At 47.4% G+C, this 17,930-nt stretch overlaps 3 non-coding genes across 3 annotated transcripts; all 3 read left to right on the top strand.

The window, feature by feature from the left end:
- Positions 1 to 10,858: 10,858 nt before the first annotated feature.
- On the top strand, positions 10,859 to 10,990 carry LOC113832321. Its single transcript, XR_003486673.1, has one exon. It is a non-coding gene; the product is annotated as a small nucleolar RNA SNORA71 (small nucleolar RNA).
- A 1,592-nt stretch (positions 10,991 to 12,582) lies between these two features.
- On the top strand, positions 12,583 to 12,713 carry LOC113832316. The gene has a single exon (XR_003486677.1). It is a non-coding gene; the product is annotated as a small nucleolar RNA SNORA71 (small nucleolar RNA).
- Positions 12,714 to 14,483: 1,770 nt separating this feature from the next.
- LOC113832320 lies at positions 14,484 to 14,613 on the top strand. The gene has a single exon (XR_003486674.1). It is a non-coding gene; the product is annotated as a small nucleolar RNA SNORA71 (small nucleolar RNA).
- Positions 14,614 to 17,930: the final 3,317 nt, after the last annotated feature.

The raw sequence follows: 17,930 nt of genomic DNA on the forward strand, positions 1-17,930 counted from the left end.
AAACTCTACAAAGGAAATAGGCATAGCCATAGGCAGGTTGCGACAGTGGTGACCTATTTATCCAGGGTGGACAGTAGGGCCTTCTCTGAAGAAAAGGCATTTAATCTAAAACCTGATGGAAAATAAGGAATGAGTTGTGAAAATGGTCACTATATTATAATCAGGAGTATATTAACAATTGACGCAACATGGAGACAAAGTTCTTGCAAATAGGTCAACAATGTTTCTTGGTTTGGTTTGGTTTCCTTGAAACTGGGTCTCTACATATCCCTGGCTGTCCTGGAACTCACAGAGATCTGACTGCCCCCGCCTCCTGAGTGCTGGGATTAAAGGTGTGTGTCATCATACCTGGCTGTTTCTTGTGCTTTAAAAAAATATGTTGAATTTGTGTGTGTGTGTGTGTGTGTGTGTGTGTGTGTGTGTGTGTGTGTGTGTTTGGTGGACACACATGTGCCATGGTGTACATTTAGATATCAGAAGACAACTTCCAAGAACTGGTTCTCTTCTTCTACCATGTGGTCTAGGATTTGACCTCAGATTGTCATTCTTGGTGGCAAGTAACCTTATTGGTTGAGCCATCTAGTCCAACCTAGCCATAATTTCCCAGTGTGATATAACTGCAATGTCTGTTCTCAGTGCAATAAAGGAATACAACTAACAGCCAGTACTTTTGAGCACACAAAATATTTCAGGCATTTTGACTCATTTAATTATTATGCCAGTATTATGGACGTAATGGATTTCCTCCCCTAAATCCATTTTGTAATCCTGCCTCTTACCATGGGGTTGTATGATGGAGTTATGTGTGAGGTTATGAGGGTGGAGCCCCTTCTAAGAGTCCTCTGGAGTTTGCTTCTCCCTTCTGCCATTTGGAGACAATGTGGAAGGCAGCCATCAGTCAGCCTGTGATACAGGGATGGGGTGGGGGTGGGGGTGGGGCTCACTAGTTACTAAATCTACAGGGTCCTTGACCTCAGACTTGCAGTGTGTCACTGTGACAAAATACTGAGGAAATCCACTTAAAAGAGTAGAGACTTGTTTTAGCTTTTGTGGTTTCTGGGCCTGTAGTGAGGTAGATTGTCAAATAGCCATGCTAAGGAGTACCTGATGAAAACAAAGCTGCTTGGAGTGGCCAGAGAGCAAAAGAGAAAGGGTTGAGCTTCCAATCCCCTGCCCCATGCCCCTCCCATGTTTCCAGTCACCTCTCCTCCTTCTACTAGGCTCTACCTACCAAGCCATTAGTACATGGCCTTTGGGGACATTTCTATTCCAAAGCATAGCATCTAGGCTCCATAGCCACAAGAGATAGATTTCTATTGTTTATAAGCCATCCAGTTAATAGCATTTTGTTAGGCCAGTTCAAATGGACTCAGAACCCAATTCTATAAGGTAAACATTACCATCATTCCATTTGCTGGTAAGATAATAAAAGTTGGAACTATTTGATGGACTTATCCCATGTCATATACTTCACATGTCAAGAACTGCATATGCTCTAAGTGTCAACCATACTTACAAGCTGAGAATTAGCTCAGTTAGAGGACAGGACTCTATTGCTTTTGGAAAAAACCATAAACAGAACAGGCTAGAGAGATGGTCTCAGTGGTTAAAACATTTGTCACACAAGCATGAAGGTCCCCAGAAACCCTCCTAAATGGGCATGTCAGACCTCATGTAATTCCAGCCTCAGGTGGAGACAAGGGGACCCCAGAGCAAGCTGGCTAGCAATGAATAAAATGGAAGAGCAGTCAAGGAAGATCCCTGGCATCAACCTTGGGCCTCCACATGTGTGCACCCTCACACACATACAAAAACATGCATGCATACCATGCACAGAGTGGGGAGGATAGGAGTAGGCAATAGACAAAGCTTTGTGTTCTGGTTGGTCCCTAGTGCCTTAGTGCCTTGGAATATGGAGTAGGGGTGGCGCAGTACCCCTGCTATGAATCTACACCTGGTATTTGCTGGGAATTCACCATTTTGTAGAGAGCAGAACTAAGCTGCTTTTGGTTTATGATGTTGTTTACCTTATCTCACAAGGTCACAAGCTGCAAACCCCTAAGAAACTACCCAGATAGTCAGCAGTCAGGGCCTTACATTGGTTTCCTCCCAGCAGTAATGTGCACAGATGTTCAGGACCCACAGCAGACAGCCCTTCCCAGTAGCAGACAGAACAGTCATATCACACCCAGAAAGGCATCCAAGGGGTGACGGGTCCCAGGATGGGACCTCACAGGTGGGATCAGTGTTCGTATAAGGAAAATCCTAGAGGGCCTCTCTGCCCTTTGTACCATATGATACATATCTCTCTGTCCCTGCAGTTGAAAGTGGTCCCCAGCCACCTACTTGTGCCTTGATCTTGTTGTTGCAGGCAGAGGAATATGGGAAATTCTCTGGGTTGCAAGAGCCCTTGACCATGCTTTGGAACCTGGTGCTTTTCATATATATGGCTTCCCTTCTGTCCACAGACTGTGGTTTCCTTGTGTAGCTTTTCTTTTTTTTTTCTAAAGTAAATGTACAGATTTTTTAAAAGTTCTTTTTTTCCTTTTTTACATTTTTTTTTGAGACAGGGTTTCTGTGTGTAACATCTCTCTGGCTGTCTTGGAACTTGCTTTGTAGCTCATTGTAGAAGAGAATGAATGACCTCATTCTGAAACAAGAGAAAAATTCCTTGCACCCCAGTCTACACTTGCTCCTACAGACAGAAAAATGAATGAAAGAAAAATGAATGAAAGGATAAATAAACTGATACATAAAATAAAACTAATGAGCCACCAGTGGTGATGCTTGCCTGTAATCCGTGCACTTGGGAGAAAATGTCTACCAGGGTGCAATGTGGCATACCTGTGAGCCCAGCACTGGTAAGCCTGAGGCTGGAGGACTGAAAGTGTGAGGCCAGCTTGGGCTGCAGGGGTGGGGTGGGGATATAGTTCAGTGATGGAGGGTTTGTGTAGCTTTCTCGGGACCCTCTGTTCTTCAGCATCTAACAAAACAGCAAAAATCCAGCTAGTTTTTGTAGCTAAGTACATTCATTACTTTTATTGTTGCTGTGAGAAAATCCATGGCAAAAGCAACTTAAAGAAATAACATTTTGGCCTTTGGGCTGAGAAGGTGCCATCACGGTGGGGAAGTCACTGCAGGAGGACTTCTCATGGCTGCTGTCATATTGCATCTGCGTTCTGGAAGCACAGAGAGAAGAACGCTGGTGCTCAGCTCTCCCCTCACTCCCTCCCTCCTTTTCTCCCTCCCTTCTTCCCTCCCCCTCTTCCTCCCTCTCCCTTCTGCATTCAATCTGGGACCCCAGTCCCAGTCCCCGAGGAATGGTGCCACCTGCCTTCAAGTTTGGTCTTCCCTCCCAGTTAAACCTCGCTGGAGCCAGGTGGTGGTTCACGCCTTTGATCCCAGCACTTGGGAGGCAGAGGCAGGCAGATAGATCTCTGTAAATTTGAGGCCAGCCTGGTCTACAACATGAGTTCTAGGACAGCCAGGACTGAAACTCTGTCTGGAAAAACAAACGGAACAATAACAACAACAAAAACACCTTACTGGAAACATCCTCACTGTCAGGCTCAGAGATGTGTTCACCATGTGATTCCAAATCTGGACAAGCAATGAAGATTAACCATCACTGTGAGTTCTGCAAAGCTAAAAAACAAAGTAAAAACAGTAACTTCATCCATACACTGTCTCCCTCTGAGATGATGACGAAAGAGGGAGCAGGCCTCCCTTTACAGACTCACCATGGTAACAGGTAAAGGGTGTAAATGGAAGTTACAGACCAATTCACATTTGACTATAGACATAAACATCTTTTCAAAATACTGGCAAACTTCAGGCCAAGACAGCCATGGTCCAGTGCCTTTGAAGGGCTTGAAATAGTGTCTTTTTTCTTTTTTTTTCCAGACAGGGTTTCCCTGTCCTGGAACTCACTCTGTAGACCAGACTGGCCTTGAATTCACAGAGATTGTCTTGCCTCTGCCTCCCGAGTGCTGAAATTAAAGGTGTGTGCCACCACACCTGGCAAATGGTGTCTTCTGACGCTCCTGTTGGTGAGGATTAGCCTTAAGAATCAAGGAGATGCTGGGTGGTGGTGGCGCATGCCTTTAATTCCAGCACTCAGGAGGCAGAGGCAGGCGGATCTCTGGTAGTTCTAGACCAGCTTGGTCTACAAGAGCTAGTTCCAGGACAGCCTCCAAAGCCACAGACAAACCCTGTCTTGAAAAACAAAAAACAAACAAAAAAAGAATCAAGGAGATGGAAATTAATTACATGTTTATCAGTGGTAACAGAGACTCACCCTGGCCAGCCTGCCTGCAGGTTTCCTGACACCTATCCTCCTGCCTTCATCTTGATTGCAGATACCCCTTCCACAAAGCCCATGGCTGGCCAGGACAGATCTGGAATCTGGTTAAGTGTTCCAGGTGCAGGCAAACCCTGGGACCCAATTGGTGACAAGCACATTCTCAAACATTGAGACAAGTTAGATGATGGGCATTGGAGGGGGGGGGGCGACTTCTGCAGCTGTAACAAGCATGGAAGTGAGGATCCTTGGTGTGAGGGATAATTTGGATTATCAACTTGACAGGATCTAGAATCACTTAGGGATTCTAGAACTGGTTACTGTGGTAGAAAATCTCACTCTAAATGTGGGAAGCATCATTTTATGGGGCTGAGGCTGAATGAGAGAGACAGAGAGAGATAGCAAGGGGAGTACCAACATTGTCTTTCTCTACTTCCTGATTTCAGATGCAGTGCAACCCGCTGGCATTTCTGCCTGACATTCCTGCCACCTCAATGTACTATAACCTAAAACTGTGAGCCAAAAGAAACCTTCCCCCGCTAAGGGGCCTGCGCCAGGCATCTTGTTGCAGCAATAAGAGAAGCAACTAATATACTTTGACTCAGAAGGTAACCAAACATTGTGCTTGGAATCCAAGAAGTGAAAGACTGCATTTTCCAGGATGCCCACGCATTGCCTGCACAATCTCCTTTGTCTCCAACAGCCCTGCACAATCGCACTATCTCAGACTTAATATTCTTCTGCTTAACTTCATGAGGCAGGGGTGGAGGTGGGGGTGGGGGGTCAATCCTGCAAATAGACTATTAGGAGATATTCTCAGGAGTCTTTATTAGAAGGACCTGCTGTTCAAGCATTGGGTGGTGTAACATAGGGTCATTCTGCTCCACCAGAGGAGGCTTCCTGGGAAAGTTTGTCCCTTCAGTCATACATTTTTGTGGCAACAGCTCAACCAAGCATTCCCAGCATGTCTACTTCCCAGACTACGATGCCAATTGTGTGCCCTGTGCACAGTCTGCATGACTGTATGTGCTAGTAGTCCCTGGAGCAATTTCAGAACAGCCAAGTGGACCTGGATGCTGGGCTGGCTGAGGCTCCCACCAGGTTTCGGCCCCCAACCTCGGGAGCCCAAGCTTAATCTTGCAGGTAGTAACAGTAACAGATGAGCAGAAAGAGGCAGAGCAGGACAATGAACAGGTACATAGCACCCAGCAGGACAGCCATTTGTGCTCAGGGATAGGGCCTGGAGCTCTTGCAGGCCTCAGTGAGCTTGTTGCTGACTTTCTGCCTTGACCCTAGGCATCACCTCCTTGGAAGAGTCTGTGTGGGCAGCCTTGACTCCTCCTCTTCCTCCAGGGAAGAGTCCCAGGCCTCAGGAATCCTCAGCTACTGTGAGGTCACAAACTCTCAGAGGGTAGAATTTTGTTCTCCCTGCTCTAGCCAGACTATTAGTAAAACCTGTATGTTGAAAGAAAGAATCCTGATATAGAATCATATTTGTTTCTCTCGCTACACTTTCTAAGTGGATGTGTCTTTTCCTTTCATCTAGAAAATACTGGGCATGTCCTATAACTCTTTTGTGTCTTTCTTACAAATAAAAGTTTTTAGAAAACTGGGTGAGGCTGGAGGCATCACATCCCTCACCTGTAATCCCTGCACTCAGGAAGCAGAGGTAGGTAGATCTTTTGAGGTTAGTTTGGTGTATGTAGTGAGTTCCAGGCTTCCAAACATGCAAGGGTTACATAGTGAGACCTGTCTAAATAAAAAATTTTAAAACGCTGGGTACAGTGACTGTGGTGGTTTGAAAAAAATGACTTCCAAAGGGAGTGGCAGTATTAGGAGGTGTGGCCTTGTTGGAGGAAATGTGTCACTATGGGGGTGTGCTTTGAGGTCTCCTATGCTCAAGCTATGCAGCGTGGTACTCAGTTCACTTCCAAGTCAAGATGTAGAACTCTTAGCTCCTTCTCCAGCATCACGTCTGCCTGCGTGCCACCTGCCATGAAGATAACAGACTTAACCTCTGAATTGTAAGCCATCCCCAATGAAATGTTTTCTATTATAAGAGTTGCCTTGATCATGGTGTCACTTCACAGCAATAAAACCCTAACTAAGACAGTAGCACAGATCTATAGTCCCCACATTCTGGATGCTGAGAGTTTATGTCCAGCTTGGGCTACAGGACAAGGCCTTGTCTTGTAAGGACTAGGGATATAGCTCAGTGGCAGCATGCCTTCTTAGTATGCTTCAAAGGCCTTCAAATTGATTTTTACCACAAAATACAACATAAAATAAATCTTCAATCACTAGAATTTGAAAGCAGAGTTTCTTTTCAGTTACTTTAACACTTAGCCTAAGCATGCTTTCCATAACCATCCATAGATAAGAACTTTCCCTTCCCAACCAGCTAGGGGAGAACACTGGGAGCTACTAGGGGAGGGCATGGAGGGGAGGGGCTGCTGTCTCCTAAGGGTGGCCTTCTCTTGCATCCAAACTCATTTCTCCACTAGAAGACTTCTGTCATCTCACACACTCTTAGGACGCCCAGGAAGAGCCTTGTGGAGGAAGTATAAGGTAAAAGGGACATCTCTATTGACTGGCCTGTGTCCCACTGTAACATCCTAAAAAGTGTAATTCCCTCTCCTTTCCATTGTTCCTTTTGCGCTGTTAATACCTTCTCACTAGAAAATCTGGGTCATGGCAGTGGTGGCGCACACCTTAAATCCCAGTACTTGGGCGGCAGAGGCAGGTGGATCTCTGTGAGTTCGAGACCAGCCTGATCTATAAGAGCTAGTTCCAGCATAGCCTCCAAAGCCACAGAGAAACTCTGCCTCGAAACCTACTCCCCAAAATATTTTAAACAATTTTATGTGCATGAGTGTTTTGCTTGCATGTACTATATGTAACACATACACGAAGTGTTCACAGTGGCCAGCAGAGGGGATCAGATCCCCTAGAACTGGCCTTACAGATGTGGACAAGACTGGTAACTGAACCCAGTCCTCTGCAAGTGCTTTTTGCCACTGAGCCTTCTCTCCAGCCCAGACTATCTTTTGTCTTTTAAGAGTCACTCTTAGAAAATGTAAAATTAGGGCTGGGCATTCCTTAACCCAGCATTCTGGGGCAGGGATGGGAGGGTGCTCTCTCTCTCTCTCTCTCTCTCTCTCTCTCTCTCTCTCTCTCTCTCTCTCTCTCTCTCTGTGTGTGTGTGTGTGTGTGTGTGTGTGTGTGTGTGTGTGGAGGAGGGCCTCCCTCAGCATATCCCAGCAACATTCTACAGTTCCCTCCCATCACAGAGACCAACAGCATTCAATCTCAGAACCTTATGATCATCTCCCAAGTGTGGAATATGGGATCTACTCACCCTCTAGGACATCCCACCAGCGCCGCCCCCCTTTCCCTCAAGGTTGCACAGGGCAAGTTTGGATTTTCCTTTTCTCCTGACCTAGTGAGCCTCTGGAATCTTCCAATGGAGTTCCTTCTTGAGCGTCAAGTGCAGGGCTGCCGTTAAGCCAAGAGCCACATTTAACCCAGGCAGAGACCCTCCTGCTTCAGCCTCTCAAGTGCTGGGATTAAAGTCTTGTGCTACCACAGCTTGGCTCCCTTGAGATTTTTAGGAAGACGTTTAGCAAAGTATTCATTACGAGTCTACTTCTATGGACTTCTATCTCACCTTCATATTCCAGCCTCAAGCCTTTACTGACATCTCCATGTGGTGGTTTTGAAGAAATACGACTGTAACTTATCATTTGTTCCTTTGTGGCACCACTGATCCAGGTGCTATGGAATCAGCAGTGAATAAGATAGAATTTATCCTTATAGAACAAACAAACAAGCAAAAAGTAATGAAGGACGGTTTCCTTGTAAACCCTGCCACTATCAAAAATTAACTTAACATGAGTTGGCCGGTGGTGGCGCATGCCTTTAATCCCAGCACTCCGGAGGCAGATGCAGGCGGATCTCTGTGAATTCGAGCCAGCTTGGTCTGCAGAGCATTCTAGGACAGGCTCCAAAGCTACACGGAAACTCTGCCTCAAAAATTCGAAAGAAAACGAATAACTTAACAGGTCCAAACAGTTGTTTGCCTCATCTGCTCCAGGGGGCGCTAGAGTTTCCGCCAATCGGAATTGCCGCTCTAGGCTGCACCAAGCCTTAGTATCTGTACTTCCGCCGGCGCCCATCGTGAAGAGTGAAGCTTCCTGTCGCGTGGACGTGCTTGCTGTGTGGCCAGTGCCATCCATCGAAATCTGTGGACATCTCGCGTGCTTCGGGCCTGTCTGCTCCTCTGCCCAGTGTAGAGCGCCACGGTGAGTGCAGCGGGGCACGAGGGCAGCGCCGTCCCCTCAGTGGGGCAACCGAGGCCGGCGGGCAGTCAGTGCACAGCGGGCCTGGGTGCGGAGGAGGGCGCCGAGCCCCGTGCTTTTCGTGTCCCAGCCCTCAGCCTTTGCGTTGTGGTTTCCGAAGCACCAAACTCATGCCTGTCGCCCACACAAAGCCGGTCGTTGTTTACGACCTGTGTCCCACGGTTTTAGAATCCTTCCAAGGCGAACCCCTGGGCCAGGGTTTAAGTTCAGGACGCTCCCAGGACCCCTGGCGCAGCGTCCCGGAGGCCTGCCTTGCACTGCAGCCCTAACCTTGTGCTTTCTTGTCAGGCCCGTAGGCTGTGCACCCTCCTGGAAACCGATGGGAGCTCCATGGGTCCACAGATTACGGCTTCTGCCGCAGCTGGGGCCCCCTACTCTCTTCAACTCCCTAGTGGGCGCCCACTGCCCAGGGAGGGGATGCTTGGGTAAGTGCTGCGACACGGATGCCTCTGCATGGCCTTCCGGTGGGCACCGGCAGAGTGGGGTGGAGTTCAGAGAAGCCTGGCGGGGGCCAGAAAGACCAAAGGCCAGATGGCTGATGTTAAGTTTCAAACGGGTCAGACAGCTGAGGTGCCTGTTAAGCAGACCTGGCCTCCAGGTTTCTCCCAGCATCCCTCGGTCTCTACCTGTTACAGGGTATGGCTGGCTGGCATACCCCTCCCTCCACCCTAAACTCTACAGCCCATATGATCTTCCCTGAATAATCCAGACATTTTGTTACCCACCGTTTTGGGGCCTTTGGGCCTCCTGGCTGCTGCACCTGGGCCCCCTCTCTTACTTTCCCGACCCCCTTCCCACGTGGCCCAGCTCAGTCTGATCATAGCCACTCTGGATTCTGTAACAGTGCTCTCCCCATAGCTATAATAGACTTTTTCCTCCACCGTATCCAGGAGCAGTCACGTCCTTAACTTTCCTTCTTGTCTTTTGTTGTTGTTTGTTTGGGTTTGGTTTGGTTTTTTGAGACAGGGTTTCTCTGTATTGCTTTGGAGGCCCTCCTGGAACTCGATCTGTAGACCAGGCTGGCCTCAAACTCACAGATCTGCCTGCCTCTGCCTTCAGAGTGCTGGGATCAAAGGCGTGCCCACCAATCCCTGGCCCTTTACTTTCCTTATTTCTTTTTTTTCATTCAGTTTTTAAGCCACTGACAGGCCACAGAATGGCAAGACTCTGGGGACAGTTCAGGTCCATGTTGCATAGTGGGAATCCCTTATAGATTTCAAAGGAAATGGAGACGTGAGAGTCCTTGCCACATGGTTTGCTGGCCTGGCAGCTTCTGTGTCTGGTACGCTGGATGCTATTCAGATGGCTCACCTGGGCTTATTGTTTGCAGAAATAACAGCTTGGGTGTCTCCATCCTGTCAGACTAATGGACCATGGTGCTCCTGAGTGACGATCGTCCCCTGGCATCTGGAGGTCTGTGTCCCACGTGAATATGTGCAGTTTCCCAAATTGCATTTGAGTGTGTAGAGGTGAGTTAGGTTGAGTTCATCAGATCCACATTTGCCCTTCTTGGGGGCTTTGAGGTATGCCTGCTTCTTGCAGAACCAACTTAAGATGTGCCCTCAGTCCCCTTGTTCCTAACTTTGGTGGGTTGTCATCAGGAAGGATTTGGGGATCACCCACTACCCATATCTCAGTTACTGCTCTCTGCTAGATTCTGTACCTTCTCTGGTCCTTGGTTTCCTCATCTGAAAACGGGGGCTTCCAGTCCTGTGTCTGTGACATGAGAGTTTTGTTACCCTTCAGCTCTCCTGACCGGGCAGCTTATATGAGTGCTGCGGCTGCTGCAGATGTGATAGAGTTAACCCACCCCTCCCTGCAAGTCTAGTGGCCAGTGATAGTTAGAATTGTCACCACTCCCAGCCAGTCTTCTGAGCTTTTTTTTTTTTTTTTTTTTTTTTTTAAGATTTATGTGTTATGTATGTAGTGTTCTATCTGCATTGTGCCTGCCAGCCAGAAGAAGGCGCCAGATCTCATTACAGTTTCAAGTCACCGTGTTGTCCCTGGGAAATGAACTCAGGACCTTTGGAAGAGCAGCCAGTGCTCTTAACCACTGAGCCATCTCTCTAGCCCCCAGAAGCAGCTTCCTCCCTCTCTACTGCAAATCTGGCTGTCGCCTATCTGTCCATGTTTCCAGTTTAACCATTTCCCAGTTTGTTGGCCATAGCCTTCCCTCTCAACTTGCCCATTGCTCTTTGTGCCCTGTATTCGAAAGTGATCATGGGCTGCCTGTGCCCTGGTCATTGATAGTTCAGGGAGAGGAGGCAGAAAGCCTTTCCCAGTGTTTGGAGGAGCCACACCTGTCCTTGCCAAACCCTGGCGCTTTTCCACACCACTTCCTGCTTGTTGAGTGCCTGCCAATGAGGTTGTGATAGGAATCTGGGGCTGGCCTCCAGGAGTTCATGGGTGGGGTGTGGAGCTCAGAAGCTTTCTCAGCCTCCACACCCATTGTCACCTCAGGACACCTGAGACCTTGTAGAAAGTGTTACCTTGCTTGACTCCTAGCATGCATCTCGCTCTTCTGTCAGTCTAGAATCAGGGTCTGACTGTGGAGCAAATAAAGACAGAGGACAGTCCCTCGTAGTGAGGTATTGTCTCCTGTAAACTGGGTGAGCAGCTGGTACAAGGTTCAGGAGGAAGCAGATCTGCTGTTCTCTCTCCGTTAGGAATTCTTCCCTTTGTGGCCTACCTTACATCGCTGCCTTGGGTAGCCACATGGGAGGGGTTTTTCTCTCCACTCTGGGAACAGGCCAGAATGAGAGCTGGACAACACAGAATAATTGATGTGTCTGTGCTACCTTTACAACCAGGTCCATGCCCAGTGCCACTAGAGGACAGTACTCCCCAGAGTACCATGGCCCTGATGTGCTTTTGAGCAGTCCACACAGCGGAGCATCAGGCTTGTCTCCAGAGAGCTCCAGTATCTCTTCCAGGTACGATGTGAGTCCATTGTGACCACTCAGGTAATCATAGCAGATAAGTCAGATGCCCAGCCTGTGTTCAGAGAGGACTGCTCAGGATGTCAGTGCTTGAGCGAATCTAAAAACTGGCTCTGTCCAACTTGGAGCTTCTGCCTTTGAGCCCCTGGAATTTGCAGTTTTCTCTGTTGCTTTGGTGGCTGCGTAGAGGAGGTGAAGATGAGAAGGGGTTTGGTGTGCAGATCCTTCCAAATCCTGGATCATACCTGGCACTTCAGAGCCCTGCTATAAGAGGTCTTAGGGCTTCTCCAGTGTGGGTGAGCTGTCAAGGAAAGAGGAAGAGCATTGAAGATACCCGTATATTCCACCGTCCCCCTCTGACTTCTCTATGCCATTGCACCAAGTAGCAGTGATTTGTCAGCAGTGTAGGAAAAATATGTAGCTGGCTGACAAGGGAAATGAAGGGCTAAGGGTAGTGTGGAGCATCTGTATTGGCTTCCTGAGGCACCCTCCTTCAGGACCCACTCCTCCCCCAGTGGCAGAAGTGCCCCCACATGTGTGCCTTGCTTCTCCCCGGGGAGCTGTATCTTGGTGGCTGACTTTTTTTTCTGGTGCTGGTCACATAAACATCGACTGTCCAGTGTGACTAGCAATCGAACCTGGAAAGCATGTTTGCCTTGAGCCTCCTGCCTGCAACCAGCTGATACCTAGCTAGTCCCCAGGCTCCACGAGAGGCAATCTTACATATTTTGAATCTCCATTTGCTGGCTTGGAAAACCAAAGCCACAAGCCACAACAAAGATCTTTTTATGGGCATGAGTTCATAGGACTGTCTTCAGCCCCAACAGTTTCTGGTAGTTTTGTCAGTTGAATGTCCCCTGTTCTTGGCAGGTTGATGTGGTCCCATGTAATTGATGTTAGCACAGGATCCATGTGTTCACTGTAGCTTACATATGGCCCTGGCATCAGTCTTTGTCTTTCCTAGGTTTCCTTTTGTCTTTTCTGCCCCTGTATCCGAAAGTGATCTTGGCTGCCTGTGCTCTGGTCATTGGTAGTGCAGGGAAAGGATGCTGAAAGACAGGTTCCTGGATTTGGGGCCTCTGTTCTGACCCCTCAAAAACATGGAGCCTTCCTACACTCTTCAGCCTTATAGCAGTCTGTCACTTTCTGGAAGCTACACAAGTCAGTGCTGAGTCTTTGCAGCTTGGTACCATGTTTCTAGAAACTTGTGAGGCGATAGGCCAGTGCAGATTTCCAAAGAGCCACATCTGAAGGCAATGTGCCCGTCAGGGGAAGAGGGGAGATAACAGGAGGGAAATGGGCCGAGTGAGCAAAGCTATGGGATAGGGCATGTCCTTAAGTGTGTGTTGAGAGGGGGAGCTCCCTGGTACACAATATGCAACTCACTTCCTCACATTTGTGTGACCTGAGATATGTATTGGCATCATTTGTGAATCACGGTTCTTAGCCATTTTTTCTTCTAATTGTCTAGCCCTTTCTTTAAAATGCATGGTTTGCAGACCAAAATACAACGTATATTTTTTATGTGTATGTGTGAATGCATTATATATATTATACCATGTGTGTGACTAGTGCCCGTGTTAGTTTATTTATTGGGGAATTAGAGTTTGAGAGGGCGAGTCCATGACCAGCATGGTGGCAGGCAGGCCTGTCCATGCTGGAGCAGTAGCTAAGAGCTACTTGAGGCATAATCACCAGGCAGAGAGCTGACTGGGAATGGCGTGGACTTTGAAACCTCAAAGCCTCTTTTACCATGACACACCTCCTCTAATAAGGCCACACCCCCTAATCCTTCCCAAACAGCTCTCCCAACTAGGGACCTAGTATTATATAAGCCTATGGGGTCATTCAAACCACCACACACATCCAAACTGCTTCTTACCAAAACTAAAAGCGGGGAAAACAATTTCTTTTAAGATCAGAAGTTACAGTGTATTCAGTATAGAGAGGAAGTAACCCCGTAGTCCTGAGGTGATAGCCAAGGCTCATAGCCTTCACCTGTGGAGGATGGGTAAAGAATGGGAGGTGTGGGGCTGGGAATGTGTCTCAGTGGTAAAGCACTGGTGCAGTGTTGAGTGTGAATGAGGCCTTGAATTCCCAGAAAGGCTCCAGGAAGAGCAGCCACCTTGTAGCCCTCCCACCCTCAACTGGTAGCTGTGTCTTGTTTTTGTTGAACCTCTTGGTGGACTGTAGGTGCTTATTGTGGCTTGTCTCTGTAGGATTGTCAGCTATCTCTGCCATGTATGTCAGCAGTCCTCGAGTTTGAAGAAGTGGCCGGAACAGGGTCCTTGCCAGGTATGAATCCCAGATGCTTCCCAGGAAAGCACCAGTTGTGCAGCAAAGGCCTCAGTCAAGAAGAAAAGCAGAGGCTGCTTCCCTACCCAGGCTGACAGGGACATGTCTCTCTCAGCCTCTGCCACCTCACTTCTCCTGTACATCTTTGTGGAGTGAAGTGGATGCTTACAGAGCCCCTGGGAAGTCATGTGCCCCTCAGCTCATTCGGGTGTGTTGCACTGTTGGGTGAGGAGGGACTACATTTGGGAGTGCAGGCAGCTTTCTCTGAGCTTTGGTGAGAAGCAGCCCTTCCCTGACTTGTAAACCTAGTGAGTCTTCAGAAGTACTCCCATGTTTGTCCTTTCCCTCCTTCTCTTTAGTAAGAGACCATTAAAGTAATGGTTCTCAAATTTCGGTTTCTGAAGCGAGCACTGCTAGCTTGGAGCATGTGAGAGATCATGCCTGGAGGGGATTTCTAGCAGTGCTGCATTTGAGAAGCTTCGGGAATTGGGAAACTACTTCAGTTAGAGGCTGTAAATAATGTCACTGTTTCCTGGCCACTTGTCACAGCTTGGCCCTTTCCTAAGCTGCCCATAGTTCCTTCCTTTCTGCCCCTGTATTCGAAAGTGATTCTGGGCTGCCTGTGCCCTGGTCATTGATACTGCAGGGAGAGGATGCCGAAAGCCTTTTCCCCGTGTTTGGAAGGTCTGCTGTCCTTGCCAAACCCTGGTGCTTTCGAACAAACGCTTCTCACAGCCTCTTGGTCCCCTGGCTATTGCCACCAGGCCCTCTACCAGCACTGGGCAGTGTCACAGAGGCTTGTGGAAGAGAGGTGGAAGCTGGTTTCTACCTTGAGGGGTTTTATTCTGGCCCAATTTTGCAATTATCCTGTGAGCCCCAGTTACATTCTCTTGTGGAACATCCTTCCCTGCCTCCCATGGCTACAGAAGAAAGGCCTCCAGGAGCCTATGTGGCAGAAGAGAAGGCTGGCATGCCCGCACTGTGCAGTGTTGGGAGATGGATAAATGTGGGCAATGGGGATTCTGGTCTCCTGAGCCCCCTGAGCCTGTCTAATTGTGACCAGCTTTCAGCCTCCAATTGACTAACAACAGTGAGGCTCTGTGGTTATGTAGGTGGAGATCCAAAGCATTGTCCTCATTTTTTTTTTTTTTTTAATAGGTGTTCGTGGACACCAGAGGGCTAGGGAGTGGGGGGCAAGACCACCACTCAAAGTGAAACTGAAAACTGCCCACTCAGAGCCCGAGTGAGCATCATGGAACAGCTTTTTATTATGTATAGTAATGGCCCAGGCATGGGAGACTCCTGCACCTTGGAAGGCTGTGTCCTGTCCTCATCTGCTAATGCCTGCAATGACTAGTGACAACTTGTTGCCAATTTTTTTGCTACTTCCTCAATTGTGCAATAAACTTTACAGATTAATTCAGTCTGTCTTTTTAATTCCGGGTTACGTCATGAGCTCACGGGGCTGGGCGTGGAAAAGACCAGCTCCTGTCACTCCTTGTGCCTTGCCTGTTCTTCAGGCCTGGATTCAGGGTGATGGAAGTGGACAGAAAGGGCTGGTAGCCTTTGTGTATTTAGGACTTGTGAGAGTTGATGTTGCTGAACAGTCAAGGTCAGGATTTGGGAAGGTGCCTTGAGTCAGCTTTGGTGTGAGGTTGGTCCTGTGTCAATAAAGAAGGCTAGGGTGTCCCAGAGTTCTAGGACCAGTTGCAGGGCTTCCTAGGAAGTGAGACCTTGTTGCTAAAACTATTGAGGTGAATGGGCAAAGGGACTGGCATGTAAAATGCATGGCATCCTGACAGAATACTGTAGAAATGGGGAAGTAGTTGCCATGGGAATTGGGGTATGCTAAGGAGGTTTTGGAGGCCTTTGAGTTATAGAAGTACTTCGATTGGGTGGGAGGGCAGGGAGTGGTGGAAGAGAACCCTTTTGAGGAATAACCATTGAGTACCAACAGTGGCAAAAGAGAATGGCAAAAAGGAAAGTGTGCCCTGGGTGTTGGTGGCACATGCCGTTAACCCCAGCACTCGGGAGGCAGAGGGAGGTGGATCTCTTCGAGACCAGCCTGGTCTACAAAGAGCTAGCTCCAGGACAGTCTCCAAAAGCCACAGAGAAACACTGTCTTGAAAAACAAAACAAAAGGGTGCAATTACTGGTAGGTTTGTAACTAGGACTTTGTTATTTAAGAAATTAAGGACCTGTGGGATGACTTACTGGGTAAACTTGCTGAGTTTGATTCTCAGAAAATAAACATGTAAACAAATAGTAAATTTGAAAAGTTAATTTTTTTTTTTTTAAGATTTTTATTATGTATACAACATTCTGCTTCCATGTATATCTGCACACCAGAAGAGGGCACCAGATCTCATTACGGATGGTTGTGAGCCACCATGTAGTTGCTGGGAATTGAACTCAGGACCTCTGGAAAAACAGCCAGTGCTCTTAACCTCTGAGCCATCTCCCTAGCCCCGAAAAGTTAAAGAGAATTTCTCAATATTTTTAGCTTTATAAATGTCTGGGCAGAGGTCTGCACATGAATGCAGTTGCTCACAGAGACTAGGAGAGAGCATATGATCCCCTGGACTGGCCATATAGGTGTGCTGTGAGCCACCTGACGTGAATGCTAGGAACTGAACTTGGGTCCTCTGCAAGAGCAGTACTCATTCTTAACTAATGAGGCATCAGTTCAGGTCTGTGAGGAGGCTTTTAACTCAGTCTGTTAGCCAGTCTGTAGGTGTGGGCCGTTAAGATTCCCCTAGGGTTGTGGGAACACAGAAGGTAAATAAATTGTGTGGGTTAGTGCCAGTGGCCATGTCAGAGGAGCAACAGGTGGCAATTGACTTCAGGAGTTGGGCCCACCAGAATGCAGGGCACTGATGGGTGAAACTCTGATAGCAAGGCCCCGAATGTTTCGGCTCCAGAATGTCTTGTCACGGCCGTGCCTTTATTGTCACTTTTCTCTGGTATCTGACATGGTGTGAACGGGTTTAGGGGGATCCCCACTGCCTGTAATGTAATGTGATTGTCTCATGGAAATAACCAGTTCCACTGGGCGTTTTTACCGTGGATTATTAGGAAGATGATTTCCTCCTAAACTGTACTATTTAAGCAATGGTTTTATACAATAATAGTCTTAGTTTAACCAAGGGATTATGATAGAGGTTGGTTTAATAGAAAAGTTAATGTAGGTAAAGGTAGGATACAGGGTTACCTCTGCCCCTGATAAAGCAGGGACTACAAAGGGTAGAAATAAGAACAAAGAAGCGTCACACAGCTAGGACTTCTGAGTTTTTCTTGAGCTGTATAGACTGGTTTAGGTTAATGATTAAGGAGAACAATAAGTCCCAGGAATTAGCTCAAGTTATTTTTGATGTTGTGAAATGTGTGCACGGGTTTCGGTGTGCAGAGCTTTACTTCATGTAACTAAAAACCAAAGAATTGGATGGTTAGTTGCGATAATTGGACAGGATCTAAAATATGAAAAGTGGAACTAGTGACCTGTTTTTCTGGCAATTATAAAAACTGCCTATGGAAACTGTTATGGCTGAAAGTCTCCTGATCCATGACAAGTCTAAAAGATAAATGTTTAACTGTGGATTCTTGGAGATAATTTGTTTTTCACCTGTAATAGTAAAATGTTTAATCATGTAAGGGATATGGAAAACATGTTGTGTTGTACTTTTATTCATTGAAATCATTTGCTTAATAAAATGTAACCACATTGTAATTTTCATATTGTTTGAAAGATTCTGTTGGGGCATATAAGCTGTAAGGGAAAAAAATAAGTCAGAAGGAAACACCAGCAAAGATGGAGGAGAGAAGAAATCAAGACATAGTGTAGAAGGAAGTTGTCAGCAAAGAGCAAGAAAGGAAACATCACAGTAGAAGAACAGAATAGAAAAAGAATAAAGTAGAACAAGCAACAAGAAGGATAATAAAATGAGAAGCTGCATTTTTCTTGCCTACTCTGCATCTCGTTCCCAGTGTCTGACCTGCTGAAGGCTGGTCCTGCAAGTGGAGTAGGCCTTTTCCATCCTG

The sequence above is a fragment of the Cricetulus griseus genome, chromosome 6 (genome assembly GCF_003668045.3).
Source record: "Cricetulus griseus strain 17A/GY chromosome 6, alternate assembly CriGri-PICRH-1.0, whole genome shotgun sequence".
NCBI classification, from domain to species: Eukaryota; Metazoa; Chordata; class Mammalia; order Rodentia; family Cricetidae; genus Cricetulus; species Cricetulus griseus.